Source organism: Papaver somniferum, unplaced genomic scaffold, assembly GCF_003573695.1.
Source record: "Papaver somniferum cultivar HN1 unplaced genomic scaffold, ASM357369v1 unplaced-scaffold_18, whole genome shotgun sequence".
Classification (NCBI taxonomy): Eukaryota; Viridiplantae; Streptophyta; class Magnoliopsida; order Ranunculales; family Papaveraceae; genus Papaver; species Papaver somniferum.
Window position 1 is genome coordinate 3,921,345 of NW_020627707.1, and position 26,867 is coordinate 3,948,211.

At 34.9% G+C, this 26,867-nt stretch overlaps 1 long non-coding RNA gene across 1 annotated transcript; it reads right to left on the reverse strand.

The window, feature by feature from the left end:
• Positions 1-22,617: 22,617 nt before the first annotated feature.
• On the reverse strand, positions 22,618-23,662 carry LOC113337915. The gene is made up of 3 exons (XR_003354507.1): positions 23,541-23,662; positions 23,110-23,354; positions 22,618-22,999 (listed from the first exon to the last, which is right to left on the reverse strand). It is a non-coding gene; the product is annotated as an uncharacterized LOC113337915 (long non-coding RNA).
• Positions 23,663-26,867: the final 3,205 nt, after the last annotated feature.

Below are 26,867 nucleotides of genomic sequence, written 5' to 3' on the forward strand. Positions count from 1 at the left end.
AGGTCGCGAAGAATTGTTACTTATATATGCCCCCAAGAATGTGGTCTGCAAGTGATTGAAAGATGTTATTGTATTTTTTGGTAGACCTTCGAACCATTTTAACGCCTCTCTTATTAGACTAGATGCAAAATACTTGCACAATACGACATCATGATTTTCCCACTGCAACATGCACCTCACGTAGTCTTTAATGTATTGAATCGCACAAGTTGTTCCATCAAAAATGTTGGTTAATGCGGGCAAATTGCATTTCGGAGGTATTCCTCCTAGTTGTACTTCTCTTGTAAATGGAGTTTTCGCAGCTTCTTCTATATCTTCATCTAATTATGTTCTGCCTACTTCTCCTCTATTATTTAGTATTCCTCTCATTTCTTCCAATTCTTTTAAGATTTGTTCATTTACGCCTGAATTTTGATCCATTGGTCTTTTTAATTTTGCCTTCCTTCTTCTGCGTTCATGTCTTTCTTCTCTCGCGAAATTTTGCATTTCTTCTTCATCATCCTCATCTCGTCTTCTCATGCGGTTCTCTTCCTCATCTCTATCTTGAATTCGTATATGATGATGTCTCTCACTTTCCCCTCCATGATTTTGTTCATTTCTTATCAATTTCATTCGTTATCTTTCAGCCCTCCTCTGTACTCTATCATATTCTTCATTGAGATTACCGTTATTCCGGTTTTGTGTACGCCTTTTTTCTCGATTGTCATGATTGTTCTGGCGAATTTCCTCCTGAAGCTCTTGTTCTTCCATTTCCGATCTCAATCTTTCACGTTCGCAAGTTAAACGTGCTTGTTCAGCATAGTGTCTTTCAATTTCTTCTTTAATCGTTTGTTGATTTCTTTGAGTTTCTCTCTCATGTAAAATTCTCCTTCCTTCCTCTCGATTTCCTTCGCCATCTTGATTATTTCGTCCCTGACGTTGTCCATTCTCCTGATTTCTATCATTTTTTCTATCATCAAAAGTTTCATTTTGTGGAACGTAACGATCATCAGTCCTTTCTCTACCTTCGCGATGTTCTTCATTCGGATTTCGTATTTCTACTCGAATATTATTTCCATCATTAACTGTGGATGAGTTTCACCTCATCTCTCTTCTAGTCGATCTTGAATACGATCTTGTAGTACTTTTTGATCTTCTACTCTGTAGTCTCATATTTTCCATCCTCAATTCGTGATTTTGCCTTGTTAGATTTGCACGCTCTTCTGTTTCAGCTCTTCTTTCTTCATGCATTCTTCGTCTCAACATCTCTACTGCTCCAATTTCCTCATCTTCACGAATTATTCCTTCAACTATTTCTTGTCTTCCCTCTGTTTGTCTATTATTTCTCGTTTGTCGTTCTTCTTCTTCATCTGCTGAATTTGATCGCCAAGTATGTATGCTCACTCCATCATAATCCATAGTTATATTTTGTACCGGTGTTTGTTGAACTGGTTGTTGAATTTGATTTTCTCCATCATTTCTTATTCTAGTAGATTCTCCTGTTTCACTTCTCTCCCTTCCAGCAAGTCTTTTACTTCTTCTTCTAGCGGTTGTTGGTTGTTCGGATATATTCCTCCTTCTAGCCATTTCTTCAATACTAATGAATTGTAAGAGATTCCGTAAAATTCTTCACCAGTTATTCTAATTTCCCACAAATCAGAATATTAATCTTCAACCTTCTCTAGGGTGATTTTCCATCTTCGTCCCTGTTTCTAGCGCCATTATGTAGTTGCAGGAAATCCTACACTACACCCCTCACAAGATTTCATTAACATTCAACTCATTTTTGGATTAGCAGTCTTAATTTTGTTGATGAATCTTTGAAAAATCTTACAAGAAAAGATAAAGGAATCAAAAATAACCACTGCTCTAAATTTTCTCTCCTATTTACTTGCTTCTTACTCAAAAAAGATCTCTCTCCCTTTTCTTTACAACTGAATGACTATTTATAGGGAAATACATGGTGGATGACAGCTAGTCTGTCCTTTATTTTCGGATATGGTTTGCGACATTCTCGCAACCTTACAAATATTAATCTCGCACACTTCCTAATTTTCGCAAGTCCATCATATTTTTCTCATGATTTAGCTGATGTCGTTTATTATGTAATTTCTGAAATTGCTTTGCGACATTGTTGTGTTGCGTTGTTAATAATTTCGCTGAGGCATTATTGCTGCGAGATTCTGATCCTACAGTATGGGACAAATATAGTTCACGGATGTAAACACAAATATCCCATAACAAGTTGCAATATAACAAATCATAAAGATTAAATACTGCAAAAATCATCTTCCAAACAATTTTAGAATTTAAACCAATAAATCTAAAAGCATGAAGATGAAACCGTTGTACATAGAAACGTGTAATCACAATAATGGCTATTCCAAACTCTAGTAATCCTTCTCAAAAATAAGAATAAACTCTCATAAGAAGTTTCCTAGGCAACCAGACAAACTCGTAATGCACATACAAGATGATTTGTCCTTATAGGGTAGAATCAATCTTTTTCGCATGGATTTACACCAATAATAGCTACCAAAGGCGTATAAAAAGATTTTCTTAATCAAAGAAGAACATACAAAATCAATAACGACTATGCACCATAGTTCACAAAGGATGATTGTGAACATTCAAGAATTCCATAGCACTGCGTACTACTTTCCATTCTTGAACTTCCTTCTTTGTGATTCACCAACAACATTCTTGTAAAAGATACAAATTAGCTTAGAAGAGTAGTACTCCAAGAATCCGAGTGTCCAAGTTCAAGAGAAGTGGAACAAGTGCAACGAAACGGAGCAAAATACTCAAAAACAAGAGACAGGACAAATACCAATCTTAACTCATCCAAATTCAATGATTCTCATCTCCATTTTTAATATATTTCAAAGAGGAAGAGAGTGCAAAAAAAATGAGGTCAATCCGATTTCGGACGAAGAAGTTACGGCCAAAACAAGTTTACCGAATATCGACGTCAAGTATGCATACGGGTTTGCAAACGAATTTTCGTATCCTGGAGCAGTATGCAGACGGGTTTTGCGAACTTAAACCCCTGGATTTTGGTTTTAAATGATGTTATGCATACTTGGTATGTGTACCATGAATTCCAAACATCCCGAACTAATGTTTTCAAACCTAAACATTTAAGAACCTTAAACACAGATCAAGTTAGGTAGAAATGAACGATAAGCAAGGTACATGGATCATTATAAGTACAAACAAGTAATAAAAAAATAAAACTTGATCATGTTTATAGACATACCTTTTTAGAATTGTCCAATTGAATTCTACAGCCTTACCGAATATAATCTGTGTGCCCCAGTTGTTGTGCTTCCCTCACCGTTTACATAGCATGGTATTTCTTGGTGAGGATGCACTTTCAACACAAACAAGTTCTGTTGAGGTGAACAATGTCTTGCTCACCATGGCACCAAGAAAGAGTTTCTTTCCAACAACTCTTAAATCTTGTAGTGTTGAGAAACACCCAAGTAACTGTTTTTATAAGTCTATCAAAGAACTTCAAGGGAACCCAAAAAGATTTGTGTTTTTGATTTCTTGTTTTCCAACTTATAAAAAACAGTTTCTGCAGATAGTTTTTAGTACTGCGAAGGGGAACTCTTTTGATAAAAAGAGACGTCCTAGATTCTTCATAAAAAAAATACAATATCAGGAAGTATCAGGAATTGAGATATCATGAAGTATCAGGAATTGAGCAACGAATCAATTCATGCTTTGAGGTGATACACTCAGATAACTGAGATTTAAACTCCTCTTGTAATTCGTTTAGTTTATCACAACTAATTGGATTACGCTGAGGAGGAGCATTGCTCTCACTGATTAGTAAATTAATATCAACCTCAACATGAATATTATTCATCATAACTTGATTTATCCGGTCAAGAGATTCTTGCTCTTTCTGGAGGTATAACTCAACATCAAGAGATAAGCTCTCAAGCTTCATTTCAAGCCCTGAAAACACTTCAAGGGATTTTAAACCTGGTGGAGGTTTAGATAGAACTTCTTCTACAGATTTTATTAAATCAGTCATGGAAGAGAATTCTGAAATCCCTGGATCTGGTGGTGTATTTATTGAGATAACACTACTGTCCATAGAGTCAGATCGCTACAAACACAGACTTGTAAGGTCTTTTAAACGTGTTTTCCTACTCTGATACCAATTGAAAAAGTGGGGGTACAACAACCACACCCAATATTTCACTTAGCAATCTGTATGGAAAAAATCCAATATACTTTCTAGAGAATCAACTAGACAGTCATACTCAATCTAGATAAAAGTATATCAAAGAGTTTATATCTCAATCTCTCAATTTGATCTTTACTCACGCAAATAGAAATCTGCGAGTCTTTATCAAAGAGAGATAACTTGGATGGTACCAAAGACCAATATCTAAGTGTCAATCAATTTAACCTGTGATATTTCAATTATATAACAAAATATAATGCGGAAAATAAATAACACAGACACCAGAATTTTGTTAACGAGGAAACCGCAAATGCAGAAAAACCTCGGGACCTAGTACAAATTGAACACACATTTAATAAGCCGCTACAGACACTACCCTACTCCAAGCTAAATTCGGACTGGACTGTAGTTGAACCCCAATCAGTCTCCCACTGATCCAAGGTACAGTTGTACTCCCTACGCCTTTGATCCCAGCAGGATACTGCGCACTTGATTCTCTTAGCTGATCTCACCCACAACTAAGAGTTGCTACGACCCAAAGTCGAAGACTTCATGACAAACAAATCTGTCTCACACAGACAAGTCTATCGAAGGATTAATCTGTCTCCCACAGATAAACTCTAAAAGGTTTTGTTCCGACTTTTGATAGTAATCAAGGTCAACAGGAACCAATTGATAATCCGGTCTTATATTCCCGAAGAACATCCTAGAGTCATCAATCACCTCATAACAATCTTAATTGTATGGTAGCGAAACAAGATGTTGCGGAATCACAAACGATGATATGAAGATGTTTGTGATTACTTTTTATATCTTGCCTATCAGAGATATCAATCTCAAGCCAATCAATATGATTTTACTCGTACGATAGAAGATGCAAGATCAGATCACACAACTACGATAAAGTAGTATCTGTCTGGCTTCACAATCCCAATGAAGTCTTTAAGTCGTTAACCTGGTTTTAGAAGAAGAAAACCAAAGGTTAAAGGATAACCGACTCTAGAACGCAAACTAGTATCACACGTAAGGTGTGGGGATTAGTTTTTCATTGATGCTAGATGTCCCCTTATATAATCTTTCAAATCAGGGTTTGTCATTAAGTTACCTTGGTAGCAAAGCAATCAATATCCATCGTTAGATGAAAACCTGATTTAGATTCAAGCTAATATTTTTCAACCGTTAGATCGAAAACTTAGCTTGTTACACACAATTGAAATTCACGCTTCTAGGTTTGTTAACCGTACCCAAACGTATGCACTTGTTGGTTCAATAATAGTTAACCAAAAGGTTAGCCATATGAGCATTTCATATCAACCATGTTCTTATTCACCATAACTAGTTAGAGAGTTGTTGAATTGTAAAGAATTCTTATGTAAATACACAAGACACAATTGAAGCAAAGATGATTTGATTCACTCGAATCGGTTCATGAACTTTTATAGCCACAGTTTGCAAACTGCATTCCTTAGTCTTTTTAAGTTTAAATTCAGAAATCATCTTCAGATATATAACCTTCTTAAGTTCGCAGACTTGGTTCACGGACTTAAGTTACCGGGCAGAGTTTACAAACTCCGGCAGAAATTCTCGGGATGAGAACTTCACCGGTTCGCGGACTGGGTTCGCGGACTTAGCTTCACGCACTAGTTTGTCAACTCCAACAGAAATTCTCGGGTCGAGAACTTCGGCAGTTCGCGGACTGAGTTCGCGGACTTGGCTCACGCCATTCTTCCGGTTCTCTTGATCAACAAAGTTCGCAAACTTTGGTTCAAGGAATAGGACTTATACATAAATGTGTTTCCACAACAATGCTTATGTCCACCATTGGTTTTGTAATCTAAACTCTCATTTCAATCACTGAAGTTGTCAAAAAAAAATTCAAGGATTATGTCTATTAAATGTCGTTATGCGAATAGTGATGGAAAAATAGAATGAATCCTTGTGCATTCCGCAGTAATTGATCTTCCCCGATCCATATTTTATGTATTACTGTGAGTCTCCGTGAAGTGTCTTATGTTGAGCATTGAACGACCAAGTTGATTATTTTCATGATTAGCTATGTTATTGTTTCGTAAGGTACTTTATGTCGAGCATATTCAATTAAATTGATCATCCTGTTTGGTTATTTAGTTGTTGCTCCGTAAGTTTTTTTATGTCGAGCATGACCAATTAAATTGATTACTTTTGTGATTAGTTTGATTGCGTATTTCGATTAGATTAATTATGGGTTCTCTTGTGACTAATCTAATTGTATATTTTGAGTCTTCATAAGTTCACTTATGTTGAGCATTTGTCGATTAAATTAATCATGGGTTCTCTTGTGGTTAGTTTAATTGAATATTTTGGATTCAAATTCATACTTGTATCTGATTTGTTATGTCCAAAGAAATCCTTCTTTTCTTTTGAAATTAAGGTCGTTCTTGTTGTTCTTTCGGGAATGACATTTTATGGGGGAGAGTTCTTTTTGAACTTGCGCTTAATTGCCAAATGTTTGTGGGGAGTGTGGCTGTGGAATATTTTAGGGGTTATCTTGTATCTTTACAAACTCCTTGATGAATGCCTTTAGCTTCGGCTTTATGATTGCATCTAAATAAGATGATATACTTTTGGTTTCTTTTGGTCAAGAAATGTCTCTTTCAGAAATTTCATTAGGATCCCGTTCTTGTACCTTTGCCAATTTTATTGACAAAAAAGGGGAGAATTAATATGTAGTTCACACTACAAATACATATGGTTTTCGGATCATAATGTAAGGGGGAGTGGTTTCCATGTGAGATGGAGTATTGACTAAGGGGAAGTGATACATATCATCATAGTATTGTTGTTGAAGTTGTGATACAATTGGACTTTGACGCTGTATAATGATACTATGACACTGTATAACAATGATTGAGAACTATTGTTTTCTTGTTGTTATAGCTACGGATTTTCAACAACGATGATGCTAAACTTACAACCTTTGGGATCATTGGAGTACTTGGAAGTGACGAAGATTTCGAGTAATGTTGAAGATTAGGCATGTGGAATAGGAGCTACAAAATTTAATTTATTTATTTTTTGTATTCCATATGTATTAATAGTTTTGTCACTAAAATTGACAAAGGGGGAGATTGTTAGATCATTGCTCGGTTGAAATCGCATGCGTTGCTATCTCAAGCATGTTTGTCAATATTATTGATCAATACTATAAGTCTTGATTTATAGCCTACATAACTAAAGGTCTCGGACTAGGATAGAAAGTGTAGTTGAGCTCAAGGACTTCATGGCGATTCATCATACAACGACGAAGATCTATACAAGGAACCGTGGAACTTCATCAACAAAAAGGTATATGGAGACTTGAACTTATCTGTCACTCAAAAGTCTATCTATTCTATCTCCTACTCTTGAGATAAAAGTCGTGCTGATGTATAGACTTTCATTATACACATTTGATATTTCGAGCCGAGTTAACTCGCCTATCTATTTCTCGAAATATGTGTTGGTAACCTTTCGCTTTATCCAAATTCATCTTTACCTAGTGACGAATGTCATCTTATGTTTCAATCACTTTGGATATTGCTCTGATGAAAAATGGTCTGTGAATAACGTCTATATGACATCCTCTGAAAATATTTCAATGATTGAAATGAGAGTTTATATTATATAACCATTGGTAGGATATAAGCATTGTTATGGAAACACATATATGTATAAGTCCTTATTCCTTGAACCAAAGTTTGCGAACTTTGTTGATCAAGAGAAATGGAATGTGGTGTGAGCCAAGTCCGCGAACTGGCGGAAGTTCTCGACCCGAGAATTTCTGCTGGAGTTTGTGAAATCCTTCCGTGAGCTTAAGTCCGCGAACCCAGTCCGCGAACTTGAGAAGGTTATATCTAAAATCAGTTGTTCTTGAACTCATGTTTATTTAAACTAAGGAATGCTTTTGCAACTGTGGCTATAAAGTTCATGAACCGATTCGAGTGAATCAAACCGTTTTTGCTTCGATTGTGTCTTGTGTAGTTACATAAGATCTAAGCAATTGAACAACTCTCTAACTAGTTCATTTGAGTCATTTGGACTAGTTATGGTGAAGAAGAATATGGTGGATATGAAAGTGATCATATGGCTAACCATTTGGTAACTATTGTTGAACCAGCAGATGTTAATGTTTGGGAACGGTTCGTAAACCCAAAATTGGACATTTCATTTGTGTGTAACAAGCTAAGTTTTCGATCCAACGGTTGAGAAATATTAGCTTGAATCTAATCAGGTTTTCATCTAACAGTGAATATTGAATGCTTTGTTACCAAGCTAACATTGATTGCAAACCCTGATTTGAAAGACTATATAAAGGATAACTCTAGCAACTAGGAAACCTAATACCCACACCTTACGTGTGATACTAGTTGCATAGCTAGAGTCGATTCTCCTTTAACCTTTAGTTTCTTCTTCTAAAACCAAGTTAACGACTTAAAGACTTCATTGGGATTGTGAAGCCAGACCGATACTACTTTTCTTGTAGTTGTGTGATCTGATCTTATATCTTCTATGGTTACGAGTACGATTGTAATAATTGGCTCGAGAATTATATCTCCGATAGGCAAGATAGAAATTTAATCATAAACACTTCGTCTCATCGTTTGTGATTCCACAATATCTTTTTTTGCTTCCTCGATTAGGATTACTGTGAGGTGATTGATAATTCTAGGTTGTTCTTCGGGAATATAAGTCCGATTTATCAATTGGTTCCTGTTCACCTTGATTTATCAAAATACGGAACAAAACTCATAGGTATATTCGTGGGAGACGGATTTATATATCACCGTAGACTTTTCTGTGTGATACAGATTTGTTTATTAAAGTCTTCGACTTTGGGTCGTAACAACTCTTAGTTGTAGGTGAGATCAGCTAAGGGAATCAAGTACGTAACATCCTGCTGGGATCAGAGGCATAGAGCATAACTGTACCTTGGATCAATGTGAGATTGATTGGGGTTCAACTACAATCCAGACCGAAGTTAGTTTGGAGTAGGCTAGTGTCTGTAGCGACTTAATACAGTGTATGTTCAATCTGGACTAGGTCCCGGGGTTTTCCTGTATTTGCGGTTTCCTCGTTAACAAAATTCTGGTGTCTGTATTATTTCTTTTCCGCGTTATATTTTGTTATATAATTGAAATATCACAGGTTGTGCGTTGTTCAATCAATTAGAATATCCGACCTTTTGGTTGTTGATTTAAATTGATTGACACTTGAATATTGGTCTTTGGTACCATCCAAGTTATCTTTCTAGTATTTGATAAAGACTCGCAGGTTTCTATTTGCTTGAGTATATATCAAATCAAGAGATTGAGATATAAACTCTTTGATATACTTTTTATCCAGATTGAGTCTGACTGTCTAGTTGATTCTCTAGAAAGTATATTGGAGTTTGTCCATACAGATTGCTAAACGAAATATTGGGTGTGGTTGTTGTACCCCCACTTTTTCACACACTATAAATACATATGATTTACGTTCTTTACGGGTCATTATGTAAGGGGATTGGTTTTCATGTTGAGACGAAATTATTGACTAAGCGGGAGTGATACATATCACCATAGTATTGTTGTCGAAGTTGTGATATGACAACTTTGATGTTGTGTAATAATACTATGACACTGTATAACAATGATCGAGAGCTTTTATTTTCTCATTGTTATGGCTACGGAACTTCAACAACTATGATGTTGAATTGAACATCTATGGAATCATGGGAGTACTTGGAAAAGACGAAGTTTTCAAGTAACGTTGAAGCACCAAGGAGATCAAGCATGTGGACGAGAAGCTACAAAGTTTTATTTATTTTGTAATCCATATGTATTGATATTTTTGTCACTAAAATTGACAAAGAGGGAGATTGTTAGAGCATTGCTCAGTCGAACTTGCATGCGTTGCTATCTCAAGCATGTTTGTCAATATTAGTGATCAAAACTATATGTCTTGACTTATAGTATACTTATGACTAAGTCTCGGTCTAGGATAGTTAGGAATGGTTGAGCTCCAAACTTCATGGCGATTATCTTGCAAAGACGAAGAACTACTCAAAGAACCAGTGGAACTTCATCTGACTAAAAGGTATGTGGATACTTGAACTCATCTTGTCACTCAAAAGACTATCTACTCTATCTCCTACTCTTGAGACAAAAGTCGTATAAGTATGATAGTTTTCATACATACGCATTTGCTATTTCGAGCCGAGTTTACTCGCCTATCTTTTTCTTAAAATACGTGTTGGTAAGCTTTTGCTTTAACCATCTTCATCTTTACCCGTGACGAAAGTCATGATGACGTTTCAATCTTGAAAATAGCTTTGATGACGATAGTCGATTCTTTATGTCTAACGACTGTTGTAACATTATAGAAGAATGTTTCAACGATTGAAATGTAGAGTTGAGAATATGTAACCACCTATGGATATGAGCAGATAGTGTGTTCGCATATTAGTGTATAAATCCATGTGCCGGAAACCAAGTGCGTGCATATGTGTGCATGCGGTATTGGTGAAGGAGACAGGTTGGGTACGCGTACCCGTACGCGTACTGGCGGAAATTCACGTCCGTGAAATTCTGCTGAGTTTGAAGTTTACGAACTCAAAAACCAGTAACCTTAGGTACGCGTACTGGCGGAACTTTTTCACCGGAAAAAGTCTGCTGAGTTTGGAAACTAAAACCAAGTCAAAATCTGGTAGCTAAGGTACGCATACCCGTACACGTACCCAAGCTAGTTATTTCTCAAATCGATAGTTCGTGGACTTAAAACAACAAATTATAAGGAATTGAATCTTTGCAAACCGTGGGTATATTGTTCATGAATTGATTCAAATGAATCAAACCGATTTTGTATCAATTGTGTCTATGTATAAATACCTAAGCAATTGAACAACTCTTGAACTAGTTCTTATGAATCATTTGAATTAGTTATGGTTAAGATGAATAAGGTTGATATGAGAATAATCATATGGCTAACCTTGGTAAACTATTTTTGAACCAACATGGTGTACACGATTGGGTACGGTTACATAAACCTAAATGAGGGTACATTTCATTTGTGTGTAACAAGCTAAGTTCGATCTAACGGTTGAAAGATATTAGCTTGGATAAATCAGGTTTTTCATCTAACGGTGATTATTGAATGCTTTGTTACCAAGGTAACTTAGATTACAAACCCTGATTTGAAAACTATATAAGGAGACGTCTAGCAACTGTGCAAAACTAATCCCCACACCTCCTGTGTGATACTAGTCGGTTTGCTAGAGTCGATTCTCCTTTAATCGTAGGTTTCTTCTCGAGACCCTGTCGATTAACGACTGAAATACTTCATTGGGATTGTGAAGACAGACGAATCTACTTCTCTTGTAGTTGAGCGATCGATCTTGACATTTTCTATCGTACGAGTTCAATTGAATAATTGACTTGAAATTATATCTCCGATAGGGAAAGATAAAAAGAAATCACAAACATCTTCGTCTCATCATTTGTGATTCCACAATATCTAGTTTCGCTACCATACAATTTAGATTATTGTGAGGTGATTAATAATACTAGGTTTTTCTTCAGGAATATAAGTCTTGTTTATCAATTGGTTCTTGTTCACCTTGATTTTTATCAAAAGACAGAACAACACTTTCAGTTTTATCCGTGGGAGACAGATTTATCTATCCTTGTAGAATTTTATGTGTGATACAGATTTGTTTATTAAAAACTTCGACTTTGGGTCGTAGCAACTCTTGGTTGTGGGTGACATCATCTAAGGGAATCAAGTGCATAGTATCCTGCTGGGATCAGATACGTAAGGAGCGTAACTGTTCCTTGAATCAGTGTGAGATTGATTAGGGTTTAACTACAGTCCAGGCCGAAGTTAGTTTGTAGTAGGATAGTTTCTGTAGCGGCTTAATACTGTGTGGTGTTCAATCTGGACTAGGTCCCGGGGTTTTTCTGCATTTGCGGTTTCCTCGTTAACAAAATTTCTGGTGTCTGTGTTATTTCTATTCCCCATTATATTTTGTTATATAATTGAAATATCACAGGTTGTGCATTGTATCGATCAATAGTGAAATCCAACCTTTGGTTGTTGATTGGATATTGATTGATCCTTGGATATTGGTCTTTGGTACCATCCAAGTTTATCTCTCTTGTATTTAATCGAGACTCGCAGATTGCTTGAGTAAGATTTAAATCAGGAGATAGAGATATTAACTCCTTGATATACTTTTTTATTAAGATTGAGTCTGACTGTCTAGTTGATTATCTTAAAAGTATATTAGAGTTAGTCCATACAGATTGCTAATCGAAATACTGGGTGAGGTTGTTAGACCCCCGCTTTTTCACTGTTTAAGAAAAGCATGTTTATATTGCAGATATTTTGCTTTTGCTTAACAAAATTTCGGTTATTGTGTATGGATGTGTGTGTGTGTGTATGATTCAATTGTTTACGGATAAGAAAAACTGGGTCGATTTATTTGACTTATTGTTTGGTATCTTCTTTGTTGTTGGGTATCAAGTGTTTTTGCTTAACGGAATTTGGTGCAATTGCGGTGTTATAATGTCTATGTTTGTTTCAATTGCTTCTGGTTAAGAAAATAATTGTGCAAGCCAAATTATTTTGGTTTGTATGTATTGTTTATGGCTTAACAAAATACAAGATCATTTGTTTAGTCCAAATTGATTTCGGATAGGAGAAACTAAGTTAATTCTGATCTCAGTTTGACTTATAGAAAATGTGGGGGTCTAACAACCACACCAATATTTCGTTTGGCAATCTGTATGGACTAACTCCAATATAGTTCCAAGAGAATCAACTAGACTCAATCAATGAAATATATCCAAGGGTATATCTTTGTTTCTCAATGTAATCAGCAAATCAAACAAATAGGAATCCGTGAGCCTGATTATTATGAGAAACAACTTGAACGGTACCAAAGAACAATGTTCAAGTGTCAATAAATTTCTATCAACAACCAAATGTGATATTTACCGATTGATTGAACTACGCAAAACCTGTGATATTTCAATTATATAAACAAATATAATGCGGAAAATAAATAACACAGACACCAGAAGTTTTGTTAACGAGGAAACCGCAAATGCAGAAAAACCCCGGACCTAGTCCAAATTTGAACAACATACTGTACTAAGCCGCTGTAGGCACTAGCCTACTACAAGTTAACTTCGAACTGGAATGTAGTTGAGCCCTAACCAAGTCTCACACTGATTAAGGTACAGTCGCGTTCCTTACGCCTCTGAATCCCAACAGGACTCTACGTACTTGATTCCCTTAGATAATCTCACCCACAACTAAGATTTTCTACGACCCAAAGTCGAAGAATTTATAAACAAATTTGTCTCCCACAGAAATGTCTATTCGGATAGATAAATCTGTCTCCCACAGAAGTACCTATGAAGTTTTGTTCCGTCTTTTGATAAATCAAGGTGAGAAGAAACCTATTGATAATCCGGTCTTATATATATATATACTCCCGAAGAAAAACCTAGAAATATCAATCACATCACAATAACTTAACTATATGGTAGTAGAACAAGTTATTGTGGAATCACAAAAAATGAGACGAAGAGCTTTGTGATTACAGTTAAACCTCTATAATTTAATAGTATTGGGACCACTAAATTTTATTAATTTAAAGAGATATTAAATTATCGATAAATTAATACCTTGTATGATGTTTCATGGAAGGCTGGTATTTCAGCAAAGAAAGAGGCGGTTGTCAACTTTTTGACAGACCCACTTGAGGGTAGGTCAACACTCAAACCAGCAGACGTTCTTATTTTTGGGTGCGCTAATGGCAAACATGCGTGTGTTGACCTTAATGGGGTTTCTCCGTTAGTAGGCATTGGATACGTCTCTTTTACAGTTGGACAAACAGCATTGAGGGCTGCCTCATGTAAGATAGCGAAGCATGAGAAAGCATGTATCGATAATGGACATGTTTTTATCCCCTTTGCTTTTGACACTTTTGGGTACTTAGCTCTAGAGGCCGTTGGACTTCTAAAGAGAGTCCATAAAGTCATGCACAATAAATTCATGACCTCCGGTTCGAGAGAGTTTGTTTTTAAGAGGATAGGTTTCGCAATTCAAAAAGGGTTTGCGGCGCAGCTTGTTGCTCGCTTGCCTCCTATATAATTGTTCAATTGTTTAATTTTCATATCAATAATATATTAATTTAGAGAATATTTCCTATTGATAAGGTTACTAAATTGAATTTGACTCATTTAATTTGAAAGATTTTGAATTTGAAGCACTCTACTATTGACTATTGCCTATAGAAAATTAGATATGTATTCATCCATTGGAAATTATTGGTGAATAACCCTAATTAAATCTTTTAAAGTTTGATTTGTATAAAAAAAATTCGATTTTCTTATTAGTAATTATTAATTTATATAATATTTGGGACCTATAAATACTTAAGGGAGATTTTTGAAACGTATCAAATTATTATATTGTCGAAATTATTATTTTAGCACTACAAGCCCAAGAAGGGGACTAAGAAATTTTATTATTTTAGCGAGTATTAATTTACAGAGGTTCATCTGTACTTTTTATATCTTACATATCGGAGATAAATCTCGAGCAAATCTTAGAGAAGATAGTACTCAATACGATAGAACAAGTAAGATCAGAACACGCAACTGCAGAGAAAATACTTGTGTCTGGCTTCAGAATCCCAATGAAGTCTTTAAGTCGTTAACCTATAATGGTTTTAGGAAAAACCTAGGTTAAAGGAGAATCGACTCTAGTCGCAACTAGTATCACACATGAGGTGTGGAGATTATGTTTTCCAGTTGCTAGATTTTTTCCTTATATAGTCTTCAAATCAGGGTTTGATAGCTTCGAAACAAAGAAATCAATATTCACCATTAGATAAAAACATGATTTAAGATTCAAGTTAAGTTTGCTTAAAACCAAAGAAATATCTCTCCAGCGTTAGATGGTGTTTGAAGCCAAATCTAATTATGTTACTCATATAGTTGTTCAATTGTTTATATTATCATAGAAGTATACAAGACACAATTGAACCAAAATCGAATTGATTCAAGAGAATCAATTCATGAACATTTAGTCACGGTTTGGAAAGATTTCATTCCTTAATATATAAATGTATTAGTTCATGAGTATCAAATCATACTTAACCGATTTTATAACTTAAACCAACTCAGTTTGCAAACGGGTACGCAAACTTAAGTTCCGTAGTTTGGTCACGTCTGACAGTTCACAAACATGTACGCATACTGTCGTTCCGGACCTAACTCAGGTAAAACCGTTCGCATACTGGTATGCAAACTTGGTTCCCGGAGTTTGACAATTAAAACCATTCGCATATTGGTATGCAAACTTGGTTCCCGGACCTGAATCATACTACAACAGTTTGCATACTGGTATGCATACTGTATTATATCCATACAGTGGTTAATTGTTCTAAACTCCCATTTCAATCATTGGAACATCCTTAGAAAATGACAATATATGTCTCACACAAACTTTTAGCTTATAGGTAATTTTCAAGTGATCCAATGATCAATACGAAACATTCTGAGTCTACATCAAATGATTGTCTCACACAAATCATATAAGATGTTTCAAAGCAATTTTCACATGATCATCTTTTGACTCATTATTTAGTTTCTAATAAATAAATTATTTTCCAACTAAACTCGTCAAGAATAAGGATGAACTAGCTAAAGCAAAAAACTTCCAACACATATTTTGAGAAAGATATAAGCAACTTAAACTCAGCTCGGAATATCAAATGTGTATAATGTAAATGTTCATATAGTTGTACGACTTAGTCTCATTAGGAGATAGAATAGAATAGACTTCTGAGTGATAAATAAGTTTTAGTCTCCACATACCTTTTGTTGATGAAGTTCCTCCAAGCTCTCCTCAATAAATCCTCGTCTTCGATCGATGAACCCCATGAAGTTTAAAGCTCAACTACACGTTTTATCCTAATCCGAGACATAGCTATAAGTAGACTAGAAATCAAGACTTATAGTTTTGATCACCTAAACTTGACAAACAAGCTTGAGATAGCAACGCTTGTGAGTTCGACCGAGCAGTGATCTAACACTTTGTCAATTTTAGTGATAACTATCAATACATATGGATTACAAAATAAATATTAACTTTGTAGCTTCTCATCCAACATGCTTGATTTCCTTGGTTCTTCAACATACCTTGAATTCTTCGTCACTCCAAGTACTTCAGTGATTCTGAATGTGTTCAACTCAGCATCATTGTTGTTGATGATCCGTAGCCATAACAATAAAAAAACAGTTGTTCTCAATTATTGTTTTACAGTGTCATAATATTATTACACAGCATCAAAGTTCAATTGTATCACAACTTTGACGATAATACTACGGTGATATATATCACTTCCCCTTTGTCAATACTTCATCTCACAATGAAAACCACTCCCCCTTGCATAATGATCCGTAAACCATATGTATGTAGTATGAACTACAAAATAATTCTCCCACTTTTCGTCAATATAAATTGGCAAAGGTACGAAAACTAATGGGATAATAATGAATTCATGACTAAAATAGAACATGTCAACTTGGTTTCACATAGTCGAAACTTAGTGTATTCATCAAGGAATTTATAAAGATACAAGATAACTCCGACAGCCGCACTCCCCAACAAAGATTTTGCAATTAAGCACAAGTTCAATTAAGAACTCTCCCCCATATAATGTCATTCCCGAAAGAACAACAAGAGCGACTTTACTTTTATGAGAAAAGAAGGATTATATGAACAACAAGAGCGACCATATAATGTCGTTCAAAGGCTGCCTCAGTCACATGAGAGGTTAGGGATGGTCTTAGGGAGGGAAGCAGATGAAGAGAGAGAGATTCAGAGAATTCTAGGATCTGAAGAGGAATTTCTCAAAGAGGTTATCAGAAAGATCGTGATAGCTTGGAGAAACATAAGAACTATTTATAGCTGAATTCTCTAATCTCAGGTTGGTAAAGATAAGGATTGCTTTCCGTGTCCTGCGGAGAAATTCCCACGTCTCCTCAGGAAAAGATAGAGATAAACTAGGTTGAGTTTATCTCATTTTTCCACCGCATTTACTCTCTTTTGCGGTGAGAAACAAGACGGATATTTCTCACACGTATTGTATACCGCCAGACCAAAACCCTAATTGTTATCCCCTATTTGTGTGAAGCGGAGTCAGCCTTTGTGATGACGTGTTGTGAGAGAGATATATTCTCTTTATCCGAGTTCGCCGAGATAAAGAGATTTTCTCCGATTTGTAAGAATGACTAGGATGAGTCACGTGAAAAGGCATGGGATTCCTCAGAATCCGTGTGGAGAGGAGACTCGATTCCTACATGAGGCACGTGCCTACCATGGAGAATATTCAGCCTTATCTGAGATTTACCGAGAGATTTAAATCTCTTTAAATTCTTGAAGAGAGATTGAATCCCTCCGAGATTTGGAAGAGATATTTGAATCTCTCCGAGATTTTGCAGACGGATCAAAATCTCTACGAATATTTTATTAACAGATCCGAATCTCTATGTGGTCAGTTGGGACTCGTCTTAGAGAGAGAAAAAAAGGCTTTGTACGCTCGATTAATGCCTATGTGAGACTTTGGATCACTTGTGTTTGACCAGTGTATCTTATAGAGATGTGCTAGGAATCAACTGTGTGTCCATATGATGGGACAACAAGGCTAGTGTATCTCGAAAGGATGTTTTAGGAGTCTGTCGAAAGGTCCCGGAGGAAGAATAACCAGCGTATCTCGCGGGGATGTCCTAGGAGTTATTCGTAAACCTCAGTAAGTCGAGTCAAAGCCTAGAGCATACATGAACAGTGTATCTCGCGATGATGTACTAGGAAGACATCACAATCAGCTCCGTCTCGCGAAGATATGCTGGAATTGTGGTTGTTCTGGTTCATAAGTCTACTGGGGACGTTTTACGCTCTACAGAAGCTACGTGACCAGAAGTATCTCGTCGAGGATGCGCACTAGGAATCATGGCATCACGACCAGTAGTGTCTCTCGGGGACGTATAATAGAAATCGTGGCTATTGGTTCCTTGAGGATCAAGGGCTTAATCTCTCCTGTGAGAGTTGAGTTTTGTCTATGGTCTCGAAATGAAGCTTTTTCCCGTTATCCAAATTTCACCATCTACAGGTTCATAAAAAAACCTAATTACTATTATCTATATGTTAGTTGAAGTTATATTTACAGTTTGTTGACACCTGTGAAATGTTAGTATCTTGTTGTTCAATTGTTTCTAAAATTAAAGAGTTCTGGAACTTGCAATTATTTTGAGGATAATTCCCAATTTTGATATGATTGATTTAATTTTTCATACCGAGTCTAATGGAGTTTCGATTGTGGTGAAATTCTAAACATTAGGTAGAAGTCACCGAACTCGTAAAGCCAGTTTACAGACCAATTTGAGCTTATGCAAGTAAATGAAGATGAGCTTCAAAGCCTTCAATGTTGTTGCACAAGTTTTATTTTGTTGACAAGGGTATATGAGCACGGGCCTATTCATGTATTTTAGGTCTAGCTAGGCATGTCATGTACCGAAAGATCACATTTAGATACACATGATTCTTGTAGAGATGGGTTTTTGGTAGAGAAGACGGTGAAGATTGATCATTAAATTAGATTCGTTAATTAAGGCCTAAAATAAATATAATTGATTTTGGGGGGTTTAATTTGGAAATTATGTCATAAATTAATCCTTGTAATTAAGTTTTTGACATCAACTTTACGGGCTAACCCGAGATCCCGTAAGCTTTATCCGCTACGGGCGTGGGTTAAAAAAATGACGACCCGTGAAGAATAACAACACGCAAGCTTGGGTCCATTTTAACTCGTAACCCGCGGGTTGGGAAACAAGCCAGCCCGCTCGTTTTCCAGCTCTAACTTGAAAGGTATCAAAGACCAATGTTCAAGTGTCAATCAATTTATATCAACAACCAAAGGTTGGATTTACCAATTGATTGAACTATGCAAAACCTGTGATATTTCAACTATATAAAAAAATATAATGCTGAAAAGAAATAACACAGACAACAAAAGTTTTGTTAACGAGGAATATCTCTCCACCGTTAGATGGTGTTAGCTTGTTACACACAAATGAAATATACCTTCATTTAGATATGGGTAGCCGTACCTAAACGTGTATATTGAGTTGGCTCAATAACAGTTAACCGAAGTTAGCCATATGACCACTTTTGTCTTAACCACATTCATCTAAAACTTCTAGATCAAATATGATGATCAATCAAACATCAAAGATATCAAATGAATATAATTGTGTTACTAATATAGTTGTTCAATTGTTCACTATCTCATAGAAATACATATGAACCAACTGAAACAAAATCGGATTGATTCGTAATCGTACAAAGTACTTATACCGAAATCAATTCATGAACATTAAGCCACGGTTTGCAAGGATTGCACTCCTTAATTTATTAATGTATTTGTTCATAAGTATGAAAACATACTTAACTGATTTTAGAACTTTAACCACTAAGTTTGCAAACTAGTACACAAAATATAGCATCCGGATTTTGGTCTTGTCCAGCCGTTTGCAAAAGGGTATGCAAACAGCAGTCCCGGACCTAACTCAGGTAGAACGTTCGCATAGTGGTATACAAACTTGGTCCTCGTACTTTAACAGTTAAAATCGTTCGCTTACTAGTATGAAAACAAGGTTTCCGGACCTGAATCATACCACAACAGTTTGCATACTGGTATGCATACTGTGCGAGTCGACATCTGATGAATGTTTCACACAAATCATGTAAGATGTTTCCGGAAAATTTTCACAAGATCATCTTTTGACTTATTATTTAGTTTCAACAAATAGATTGTTTCCAACTAAACTCGTCAAGAATAATGATGAACATATCTAAAGAAAAAAGCTTCCAACACATATTTCGAAAAATAGATAAGCGAGATAAACTCGGCTCGAAACATCAAATGTGTATAATATAAAAGTATATATAGCTAGGCGACTAAGTCTCATTAGGATATAAAATAGAATAAACTTATGAGTGATAGATGAGTTTTAGTATCCACATACCTTTTGTTGATGAAGTTCCTCCAAACTCTCCTCAGTAGATCTTCGTTTTCAATCGATGAACGTTGTGAAGTCTAAAGCTCAACTAAAATTTTTATCCTAATCCGAGACATAGCTATAAGTAGACTAGAAATCAAGACTTATAATTTTGATCACCTACACTTGACAAACAAGCTTGAGATAGAAACGTTTGCGGGTTCGACCGAGCAATGCTCTGACATATTCATATTCAGATCTAGATTCTGAAAGTGCAGTGGAAGAGATAGTGTTTTATTAATAAAGTTGAACCTAATGTGATTAAGTTGAATTTTGATGTTGCTTAATGTAAATTTAATAATAAAGCAGGATTGAGACTAATATCTAGAAATGATGCAGAAACAACATTAGACATGTACAAGTTGAGGCGTTAGTAGATCTAGAGCCAATCAGATAGGCGAAAGCAAAGGGACTTCAGAAAATTCAATTAGAAGATGATAGCCAAAGAGTTATTGACGCTATAAATGGAAAGGAATGAGAATTTCATTTGAAAAATAATAATACTATCAAAGATTGTCTTTTTTTTATAAATAAATTTGAACAATGGTCATGTAATTATGCTCATCGAGATGCAAACAATGTTGTAGAATCTATAGGAAAACATGCTTTATCTATTACTAGTTACTGAAGAATGGAAAATGCCCTCTTGGACGAAATCGGCAATAGCCGATGATCTGGTATCTATGTAAGCTTCTTTTCACGGATGAAATCCTCCTTTTTGTTTTATAAAAAAAAACAACAAAAAACTACTGAGTACAATTGTTAATGCATAACATTCTAGTTAATCTATATGCAGGAAGGACACTCCCCTTTGCAAATCTATGGCACTACCAACAACAACAATATATTAAAACAAAAGAAACTAGAGCATTAAGGATAATGATTTTGTAATTCTCAACTCCCTGCTTTACTTTCCACTTCTTCACCATTCAATTGAACCATACTCTCTTTGGAATCAACTTCTTAAAGGATACGACTCAAGTTGTAACCAACATTCAAGCGGACAAACGACTCCTCATAAATTAATATACAGTAGAATTTTTTTAAATTAATCAACGATAAATTAATAACTTCGCTAAAATAATATTTTTAGCCAGTCCCGACTTGGGCCAGTGTGCTAAATTAATAACCCCGATAAATATATAAGATAATAAAAAATTTAAGATTAAAATAGGGCCCAACTAATATACAAACTAATAATCAGTGTAGTAGGTGTTTTATTAAAATAAGAATCCAAGGTTGTTAGTTTTTTGTTCACATTTATATAATATTGAGCCTCATATCTAATTTTTTGTAATCCGTTAGAAGTTCCGCGGTGAATTAGTTGTATTTTTCTTTTTATTGTTTTAATTTTAACATTAAAGTTTATATATTTACACACATAATATGCGATATGTTATCTGATATAATTTGATTTTAAAACAAAATTTCCAAATACTTGTTATTGTAGGAAAATTGTTCTGCACACTTAATTTTTCAATCTTGTTAGTAAAATGTTCTACAAACTTATTTTTGAAATCTAAAATTGGTATGTTTCGATATATCAATAACTTATTAATTTATCGATAAATTAATACTTCGCTAAATTAATAGAATTTGGTAGTCCCGAGACTATTAATCTATCGAAGTTTTACTGTACAATTTTCCTTCGTGTTTCTCATCCTTTGAGAACGCCAAAAATATATCAACTTACAAGTAGTTACTTTGCATTTCAAAGCAAGGAAAAAATTCAAAAAAAAAAAAGCATTTACTCATTATTATTGAATTTCCCACAAGGTATATAGACATCAAATGATTGAGAAACACAAAGAGAGCACCATTGGGATAGAGGCATCGGCGGAGCCAATGATTGACTAATCATGTCTCCAGCCCCCATAAAATCCCAAAAATCATGTAAAAGCCTTTTTTTTATCCTATACCTTATATTTATCCCACTATTATAAAGTATTTAGTCCATTAAAATTTATATATTTATTAGGTTTTTTTAGTTCCCCTCTATGGTAATCCTGGCTCCGCCAGGCGTGAAAATAGGTCACATACATTAAACATCGGCTCCCAAACTTCGAATCGTAATATGCACGTAATGCAATAACAAAGAGACAACAAATTTGAATCCACACAAAATAAGTCGTATTAACTTGTGTATAAGAATCGATAAGTACGACCATAGACATGAAACATATAATAGTAAGCATGGCGGTGGGTGGATTGATTGACGGAGCTTCCAGGAACTATTAGGTGGGTTTTTCTATTTTTTGGTCAATCAACAAATTTCAATTTATTTAAATTAAAATAGTGATTACATGATTGCTTATAAGAATAACAAAAACATCAAAGTACAAGATAATCAAAACCGTAATACAAATGAAGATATATCAATTACAAGTAAATCGTGAAGAAAAGAGTTATAAACCATAAAGATATCCAATTTTTGTAAATGCAGATGATAGTATAATCCGGAACCGGTTCCGACGATTTAATCTGATTTTCTAATCCATATCCAATAAGAGACACTCCTAAAAGAAATGATCCAAATGAACCCAGATGCCTAAATTCTTTGGATTGAATATGGATTTAAAGCAACATCGTGTTGGATTATCGATGTTCTTGATTCGAGAATAGCAAGTCACGAATCGTCGATCGAAGTTTAAATAAATTGTCCTCAAAACGAAGAGAAACTCACCCCAAACTGCGAAGAAAAATCATTCCAAATAGGTGAAGAAATACTTTAAAAGACATAAACAAACGAAAGAAAACTATTTTTATTCAACAAAAGCTTAAAAAGAAAAGAAATCTTACGTAAATCTGATTCAAAAAGACCAAATCTAAGCAACAACTTAAATTCTTTATAAATTCCTAGAAAAAAGAGGAGAGGAGAGAAGAGAGAAAGGAGCTGGTCGTGCAACACTTGCAGTTTAACTCAAAATCCCAGCAATAGGATTCCTGATAGCCTCTTTCTGTACAAACCGTGGCACACTCCTTTGAGCAGTCATTTATTTCAGGTCGGGTATAATACGCGCATTCTGTTTGTGCTGATACCATATCTGATAAATACCCAGATACATTTAGTTAGTTGACTATTGCAACATGTACATGTGTGTATATATATATTGACAGATGAGGACGTACCGATCAAAAAAATGATAAGAACACAATTAATCGGCTAAAAACCAAAATTTGTATTTATATACCCAGAAATATAGGCAAAAGAATAGTACGCATATACTTACTCGACCCGAAAGATGACATGACAATTAGAACTACTACTAGAGAGCAAAGGAAAATACTGATCTTGGCCATGATTGATGAGAGAATTAATGGTATATATCTTCTTCTTCTTTGAATATTATTTGGATGGTTTAGGTGTTTATGGCCAAGTAGTAACATCTATTTATAGGCACCATGATACAGATTAATTAAGAAATAGTTGTAATTTTAAATTATCAACCAGCTACAGATAAGCTGGCCATGATCATATTAACTGATTATATCCTGATAATTCAAATTGCCAATTGTTAACAAATAAAAAATATGACAGCGCACATCATGCTTCGAATTCGAATATTAAAAGGAAAAAAAAATTGGGTGGAACAAATGATAGAGAATATCCTGTTTGTTAATAATAGTAAAAGGATAGGAGAATTTTCACAAATACTCCCGACGAAAGCCAGAAAACTTTCAGTGGGTGGCCGACGAAAGCCAGAAACTTTCAGGAGATGGACGCCGAAAAATGAACGCATGAAGTCGTTAAGATAAAAATTTCTAAAAGCCAACAGCCAAATTAAAAAAATTCATTTTAGCATGCTTGCATCAACCGAGAGAGGTCCAGAATATATCTAACTTTATAAAACTGATAAGATACACTAGTTTAATGGATGTTTTATGTAAGTGGGAATGTTATAAATACCCTTCATATTTTTTGACTTTGCACAAATACTTCCGAGCAGTAAAAAATAGTAATTTTTTTGGAGTCAATTTGAGAAAGTTGCTTCCATAGTTGCTTTCACTTTTCGGAAGGTAGAGGTATTTTTAAAAATTGAATAAGGATATATTTTAAGGGTCAATTTTTGAGGGGTATTTAAATAATGTTCTTTAATTCTCTCAAAAAAAAAACAAAATCAATCACTTTTTACCCGAAATTTTTCACTGTATCTCTTAATTCTCTCTCACGATCTCAAACACCAGTACACCATAAAAATGTCGACCAACTAATCACAACTATTTTTCTATCAATAATCAAGTTTTATCAATTAATTCATGGGTTGATGGTTAATGGCAGATCGTATGAAATCAAGAATCAATCAGCGAGCATGAAGAAAATGGGTAGCAGAAAAGAATCGGGTGTTTTTTGCTTTGTTATTTTTTTCCTTCTTTGTAAATGTAGCTCGGGGTCGGCTTATTTCGTATATCGGTAATAGGATAAAAGTTGGGTCCATAACCCGTCTGATTCTTCGTATATCAGTTTTCAGAAGTTTTTCTGAGCTCTGTTTTTTTTTTTTTTTACAGAAAAAATGCTCTCTAAATCTCAAATTTGTTCGAACTTGTTTCAACTGACTAAAATAAAAGGTTGAATCACTTAAATGGGAGATTCCATTTTCTGTTAGCATTGAATTGAAGTAGATTACACTCTTATTGGTCCTTCAAATGGGTTTTCAGAATTGTGGATTGATACTTTTTTCTATAAACTGCACGAAAAAGAAATTGAAATTCGTCAATTGTGATCGATCTAATGGATGATTGGGTGCGATTTGAACTGTCAATTTAATTGTTTAATCATACTTGACAAAAATTTATGATCAATTTCTTTGATTATCTCCTATTTAATATGAATTTTATGGGTTTGAGAAATCAAGAATTCCAATTTTCAAATTGTGAGACATTTGTTGTGTCTGACAAGATGCATTTTATTGATCATATAGAAGGCCTCCTTGACAGTAGGTCAAAAATCAAAAAATTGCTTATCGTATAAATAAATAAATCAAAAATCGAAATTATTGTTTAGCATAAAGATTAGGTCTGAATACCATCTCGACCATTACTCTTTTATATTTCAATGAAAGCAAGGGCTAAAAAGTTGAGGGATACAATCAAAATGAATTTTTTTAATGAATTTGGTTTATTCTCCTTGCCTACAGTTCAAATATTTTGTTGGAAACTAGTTTCGTATGCCTTTGCCACCATGGATTTTTTTTTTCAATATTTTTAAATCAGTCTCAACCTTATCGTATTATTTCGGCCCACACCCCACGGTTCTTTATTATTTTATTATTATTATTATTTCTCTAATTTCATGAAAAACTCCTTGATTTCATGATATTTTTTGCACAAATCATCATATAATAATAAAGTAAAATAAAATTATGAAAACTTGTGGGACCGGGCCACTAGCCGGCTGGCCATGCCCTAGCCGGTCCCACACGCCCTTTGCTCTATTATTTTAGGGAAAAATACGGTTTAGTCCAAAATCCCATCCAACTATACTAGTTAGTCCTAACCCATTCAACTAGGTACAAATTAGTCCATTTTTATGGAAAGTACACAAATAACCTTCTTGATTTACAATTTAATCCAAATATTTACAGTTTAGTTCAAAGTGACTATTAATGATGTCAGCAGTTTTAAATAATATAAAAAAAAAAACTAAAATCAATTTATTATTCGAACCATTTGTCCAAAATTCGCAAACTTTATATATTCGTAAAGCTCTTTCCGAGAGCTACAAAAAGAGTACCATATGACTATAATTCTCATTTTGAAAAAAAATTTAGTGTACATTGGTGTACAAACATGTACACATCTACAAAAATATAACCTGTTTACAACCCAAACTCATTACCAACACCACCTCCAACGCTCAACCACTCTTAACCCTGCTTCTGCAAACAACTACAACATCTCAACCATTCAACTCAAAAAATTTATCCGCTTTTGTAGCTTTCCAATCTTAGCTGCACTTCTCTGCGGCAACACTACCCATCCAACAACAACATAAATTTCTTCTCCTCAGTACCACCAACATCAAGATTTCATCTTTATATTATACAACTTGAATCGTCCACCTAGCACTACTAACGTTATCCATAATACATAAACATAAATGGAAACTCAAATGGATTGAACCATCAACCTCCGCAGACCTTGTGATAGGCTTGGGCGCTATACCATTTTGAGCTTATGAGTCCCTAAAGGTAAAAAATAAACAGTAACAACCAATATGCAGTACCTGGACGAAGTATGCCCACTGCAAAATATACTTGTGGGAATCCAACTTAAGTTTCTCATCATACGCAAACACAAACTACTTTCCTCATTAACCGGTGGTTCCAGTAGTTTATGGACAATCTCGTTGATACATATTGGTTCCAGTGGTTTGTGGACAACCAATGTCATATCATCATCTAGAAGCATGTCTTTACATTCCCTTACTAACTTGATGGTAGTCCGCCAATAAAACATTCCAATATTGTATCTAGGCACCCTCTCCGAAGAAAGTACGTCAAAATTTAAACAAGTATGAGCAGCTTGTTCCACAACAACACATTAACAAGAATGGATCT